The sequence below is a fragment of the Etheostoma spectabile genome, chromosome 3 (assembly GCF_008692095.1).
Source record: "Etheostoma spectabile isolate EspeVRDwgs_2016 chromosome 3, UIUC_Espe_1.0, whole genome shotgun sequence".
Taxonomy (NCBI): domain Eukaryota; kingdom Metazoa; phylum Chordata; class Actinopteri; order Perciformes; family Percidae; genus Etheostoma; species Etheostoma spectabile.
The window spans coordinates 3,882,054-3,888,610 of record NC_045735.1 but is presented as its reverse complement, the minus strand read 5'-3'; positions in this window follow the sequence as shown (position 1 = coordinate 3,888,610).

Sequence of the window (6,557 nt, the reverse complement as noted above, 5' to 3'; positions counted from 1 at the left end):
GCCCACACGGCCAAAAGTACCAAAACCTGGTTCAATGACCATGGAATTACTGTGCTTTTGCACCATATGCTAATTTTTTGAGTTTCACCTGTACATGTCTGAGGTGTACATATTGCAAGTAGTGTTACCACAAAAAGAAGTTATGACAACCCCCTAGAAAATAAGACATGGTTCTTTGTTTGGTATTATTTTACTGTGCATTTATGCCTCCCACCAGCATTACACCTATAAAACACGACCTTCAACCTTCATAATATAATTACGAGGACAATACAGCCTAATTATTTTTATTATATTCTTTTATTTTATTATATTATAGCCTAAGTATGTTTATATTCTTTTCTGGGGTTCAATTTTTGGGGAGGGGGATTGGATGCAGTTCCTACATCTGTCAAGAATTAAACACAAAAATATTCTATTTTGGACTATTTCAGCATCACACTGAGGAGTTACAGAGGTGACAAAATGGAAGAAGAAAATTTGGCCGCACTACTTTTCCCTCAGATAGTCAGTTTATATTTGTAATAGTTCTAATAATGACAATATATTACTGCATGTGGATGGCGAAGATGAAATGAGCTCATGTTCTCTTTGAAATCTAAAAAACAAAAAAAGACCCACAAGCATCTCTTTTTTTTTTCTTCCCAAACGGACTTCATGCATCTGGTATGTTGTTGTTTTTAATAAGATGCACAACTTTCGAGCCCACCTTGACTCAACACATGACTAAAATCCTCTGGTCACCTGATACCCCATGAAACATTGTGTAAATGTTTTTCAAAGATGTTAACTGGACAACTAACATGTCCCTGGAGGAGACGATATAACGTTAATATTATGTCATCAGGGACGCATTAGCTCCATGTATTAGATTGACAGGAAGGACAAGAGTGTATTAGAACACAATGTGCTCTGCAGTCTCCAGGTGTGTCATGGTGTACTGGCCATTACCCATCCAAAACTATAAAATCACCCATAATCCCTGCGTCTAACAAGTATACTTGAACTTTCATCATTTAAGTTATCTGCTGTTTCAAATGATTGATTACGGCCCACTGATGTTTTCTTTATGTTCTACAACTGTGGTAGATTAGGTAACAAACATTTCTCAGAGAATTTCGACGGCCAAAGCGGTAAAAGGAGCTGTAGCTCAACACCTTGTCCGAGTCTGGACACATAATAACTGTCTGAATTGTTTCTTTAGGTGCACCATTCTATTGCTTTTGGGGTGATGATGTCATAGTGTAAAAGATCCACGATTAAGCAGACTTGTTGCACATTAGCCTCTTACAATTAACCATTGTGAAACTATTGGCCCTACATTAGGTTCTTTTTCAGATTTATGTTTTTCTGCTTTTTTATTTTTATTTGATTGAATACAGATGGGACCAATTAAAGGAACAAGATTAAGAGCCTACAGCTATACTACGTGGCTATGGTAAGCATGCTAACATGCTCACAATGACAATCTTACCATGCTGATGCTAAGCAGGTATAATTTTTGCCATCTTAGTTTAGGTTGTTAGCATGCTAACATTTGCTAATTAGCTGTTGACACATACAGTGGTGCTCAAAAGTTTACATACACATGCTTAAGTTGACATAAAAAGAGGAATAAAAAAATCATGTTTTGGAAATTTATAATACCTAAATTAAAAATGAGGTAAAATCCAACCTTTAAGGACACCAATTTTCTTGTGAATGAATAACGTATTGTATAAATAAATGTTTATTTAAAATACAGGGGTCATAAGTATACATACCCCTATGTTAAATTCCCATAGAGGCAGGAGATTTTTATTATTAAAGGCCAGTTATTCCTGGATTCAGGATATTATGCATCCTGATAAAGTTCCCTTGGCCTTTAGAATTAAAATAGCCCCAACATCACATACTCTTCACCATGCTTAGAGATAGGCTGGTTTTATTTCAGTTAGAACTAATACCTGGTTTGATTTGCATTGAGAGATGATTTTATAGAAAGTATCCCATGCTATCTCTAAGCATGGGGAAGGTATGTGAGGATGTGGCTATTTTAATTCTAAAGGCCAAGGGAACTTTACAGGATGCAAATATCTGAATCCAGGAAATAACTGGCCTTTAATATAAGATCTGCCTGCCTCTATGGGAATTAACATAGGGGTATGTATATTATGACCCCTGTATTTTAATAAGAACATTTATTATTTACAATACGTTATTCATTCACAAGAAAATTGGTGTCTTAAAGGTTGGATTTTACCTCATTTTTTAATTTAGGTATTAAAATAAATTTCCAAAACATGATTTTTTTATTCCTCTTTTTAGTCAACTTAAGCATGTGTATGTAAACTTTTGAGCACCACTGTAGTACAGCTGAGATTGATGGAAATGACATTAGTTTTGTCGGTATTCAGTCATGAATCAAAGTATTGGGTATATTGAAATATAAACCTGATGAATGTGCTTGATTAAATCTCCCCAAAAAGATCACCAAAGTCAGTAGGTTTCATCCTCTGGGAGCCATTATTGTCCACACAAAATGTCATGGCCGTCCATCTAGGGTTGATGAGATATTTTAGTCTGGATCAAAGCAATGAACCAACCAACCAATGATTAAATACATTAACAGAAAAATAATAAATCACGTCCTGCAGCTAGAAATGTTAATAAACTTGTGGATTGATTTGGGTTCAGAAGCTCTACAGTTTTTTTTCCAGACGGTAAGTTGTCAAACTGATAAATCAAAGAGAAGTAAAAAGACAGAGTTAAGGTGAACTTGTTAGATATGTTTAATTTTTACACCGAAAAAAAAATAGAGCACTGGTCTATGGCAACACATAAGGTGTATTTCATTAAGGCGTTCATACGTTGCAACTAATGGCTTTATTAGTGGGTAATAAATAACTTATTCAAGGATGAATGGAGCAGGATCTTGACAGTGTTTGCAGTGGCTGAATTATATTTTTAATATTTATTAACCTTTATTTTACCAGGAATAATCCCATTGAAATTCAGAATCTCTTGTACAAGGGAGCCCTAGCAAAGACAGCAGCACAACAGTTCCATACTTAAAATACACAGAAAAAACAGACCATATAAAACAGAAAAAAAGACAGTTGGTTATTTTCACATCATCTCAACATAATCACCAGCAGCAGCCAATAACAGCACATGTGCATGCAGTACTCAAATAGTGTATCCTAATTTTAGACCGTGTTATTGTTGGTAGGTAGTCTAATTTAAAATGCTTCTGCAATTTATACCAGGATGAGAGTGCAAAAACTTTAAAGGCACTTTCACCAAAGACAGAACCATTTCAAGTACAAAAACAAAGTTATTATTGTGGTGATGGGCTCAAGTTGACAGGTCAAAGGTTAAAAGCACTCATTATCTAGCAGTACTCTGTTGCGAACATGTTGAGTTCAGTGGAAAAGAACATGCACAGATCACTTTGTAATCAATCACATGATGTCGTGCAGGAGAGAGGTGTCTAAATTAGGTCAGCTGTCTAAATACAAGTTAATGATGTTTTTCATATCTCTGCCACATGGTACTGAATTAGAAACACGAAACGTTTACACCACCCTCTATTAAAAACACATCACAAATCAGAAACATGCACACATACAGTTTTCAGTATGTGTATTATTAGACACCTAATTAGCAAAATATTCACTCTGGGAATGAGCCACAGTGTGAAGTATTTAATTTACTATCAGCTTGACTGAATTCCACTAACACACCCTGATCAAACAAACAGCCAATATTTCAATGTCAATCACCAGAGAGAGAATATTGTTTGGACTTGCTGAGGCTTTCTCCCAGGAAACATTGTGCAGTGCAAAACTTCCACCCACGAAAACAAGAATTACCCTGAAATATGTTACTGAGGTTTGCCTGTACAAACGAAAAAAATACAACAAAGCAGCTGATCAATCAATATAGTCCAACATGATGGATGTGGTCCAGCTTGGTTGACTACACCTCTGCAAAGAACATGTTTTGGCCAGTGGTTTGAGGAAGATATCTCAAAAACATTCCGCTTTGGGTCGTTTCACCTCTTAGCCCATACTTGTCAAACCCCAGCACACAACAAATGCTTCATTATTTCTGGGAATACACTGTAGCTAACATGACAGTGACAGTTGTTTCCCTTCATTCGAGCTCTTGTAAAAATGTCTTTGCACACAGGCAAAAGCCTCCAGGGGACCATGGGACTAGAGCAGGTTGTTACTGGACACTCTCCATGCCTCTATCCCTGTACAGCTGTAAAAACCTGCATCATCCTCACATCTGCAACCTGCAGCCACCACTGCGACGTCACCCAGTCTGAGGTCACCGCAGCTGTCATCAAGTGTCACCCACCACCCAGCTGTCAATCACAGTCCAGGTGCAAACTGTGATATATGCACTTGTGTAGTGGTAACGTAAATATGACATTTTGTTAAATTATTGTTAACAAAAAATGAATCATAGTCTCAGGATGTTTGTTAATACCAGAATTAATCATCATTTTTATATTACAGTAACACTAGTCTCACATTGCCAGACCCATCTCCACAGCGCTGTGAAGGAAGGTCTGGCAACAGGAGCCTACACTCCTGGATGGGAGAAAAAACAGTCAGGGGCTGTTTACATTTCTTTAAACCAATTACAAGTGACTTGGGCGGTGCTAAGCTCTGGATGCAGCGAGCGTAGCTCTTCAAAACGGTCTCAGAAAGGACCTTGTTTTGGTGGAACATTTGCACACTGCAAAAGAAAAACACCACATACAATATGACAATAAATTATGTTAGCTGTTCACACAATACAGTAACGTATGTTATATACACATTAGCTGGATACAGTCAATGTTGCTGGATGCGACTGGGGTTTAAAGTAAACAAAGAAAGCAGAAAGTGAGGGACATCCGTCTGAATTTCCAGCGGCGCCGGAACTATCCGGTAAATGAACTGTCGCCAATCCAGACAATATTTACGCCAAATGAAAATGACTATGTGTATTGCTATTACTGTATTCATCTTACTCCAGCTTACTCATAGGAGACATTTCTTGACCGACAGCTGGGCCCAGTAACGGCACAACTAGCGCCATCTCATACGCATCTGATGGAACAGATGCGCTTCTATTTTAATCAGTCCAGTTGTCTACGCAGGCTATGTAATGCCTGGCGTTTAACTCAAAGCATATTTTTCAATGATTTAGTGTCGGGCTCGGAGCACTGCCACAATGCGGGTGACCTACAATCAATAGTGTGCCAGAATGCCTCATGTGTAGACTATTGAAGCACCAAAGCTGCTGCTGGTTTGCTAACGTGTAGCTCACGCACTTCTCAAAATTCTAAACAAAACCAAGATTCTATGATACTGGTGACTAGCTTCGTGCCTAACAAACTTCAACATTAAGTATAAGACTGTTTTGAACTTGTCTGGAAAGTTGTTTTTTTAAACTTGACTGAGGCTAGCTGTATCCACCTGCCGTCTTCTGCTATATGCTAAACAGGTCACAGACCTCCGTCTGTTCTCTCAGCCCTCACGTTCACATTGTTTTCATGTCATGGCAGCTGTTTTGGGCCGAAACTCTAATAAAGCCACTGTACAGTAAAAATTAAATTCAGCAACTTGTATCACAAAGTAGGCAAGACATTTTAGGTCCATTAAATTTTCAGGCTTAATATACAGACATTAGTTTTATTTTTAAAATTGTCTTTGAGTTAATTTTACCAGCAGCAGCAACAGTAGATTTTATTTCAGACATCTCACTGGGCGTTATCCTGTACCTCCAAAGGGCCCAACCGCAGGTCTCGACCGCCATCTAGACCAGCACCACCTCAGGACCTGTCCTCGGTCCAGCTCTGGCGTCCAAGACAGTGCCACTGCACATCGTCCTGTGCACCCAAAGGGTGACTCCGCAGTTTCTGACCGCCCACTAGCCATCCACCACCTCTGGTTTCTTACACATCTGAATTCCCTTTTTCTCAGTCCCAGAAAACGTGTAGCTCGCATCTCACCTGATTAGGAGATGTGCCTCAGGTGCGTTTGGAGGTGTCCTAATATTGGAATGTGAACCTATTTGATTCTAATCAGCACCTGATTATTTAAAGTGTAAATCTGATCAAGCAACATGAAAAAACGTGTAGTTTGCTCTTTTTGTTTTTAATGCAATCTGCTAACAGTGTCAGATTATCCTGGTGTGCACTTTGATTTTGATTTTCAGTGATAGATATGTCAGTGTTGTACTTACAGTAAAATAAATTTGTTTTATTGCCAGGGCTCACCGAAAAACAGCAAAAAACAACATGATGCGTGACTTTCAATTTTTTTTTTTTTTAATCACTGAAAAAAGAAACTTTAAAAAGTCTATCTATTGTCTCACCATAATGGCTTACTGAACACACATTTTACACTACAATTACTACAATTAAAGGAGTAACTTGATTCACCTTCCCTACTTTTATAATACCCTACTTTTGCATGTGTATGAGTAAGTGTGTCCCATGTGTGTACCATGAGTATGACTGGGACATGTGTGTGTGTGTGTGTGTGTGTGTGTGTGTGTGTGTGTGTGTGTGTGTG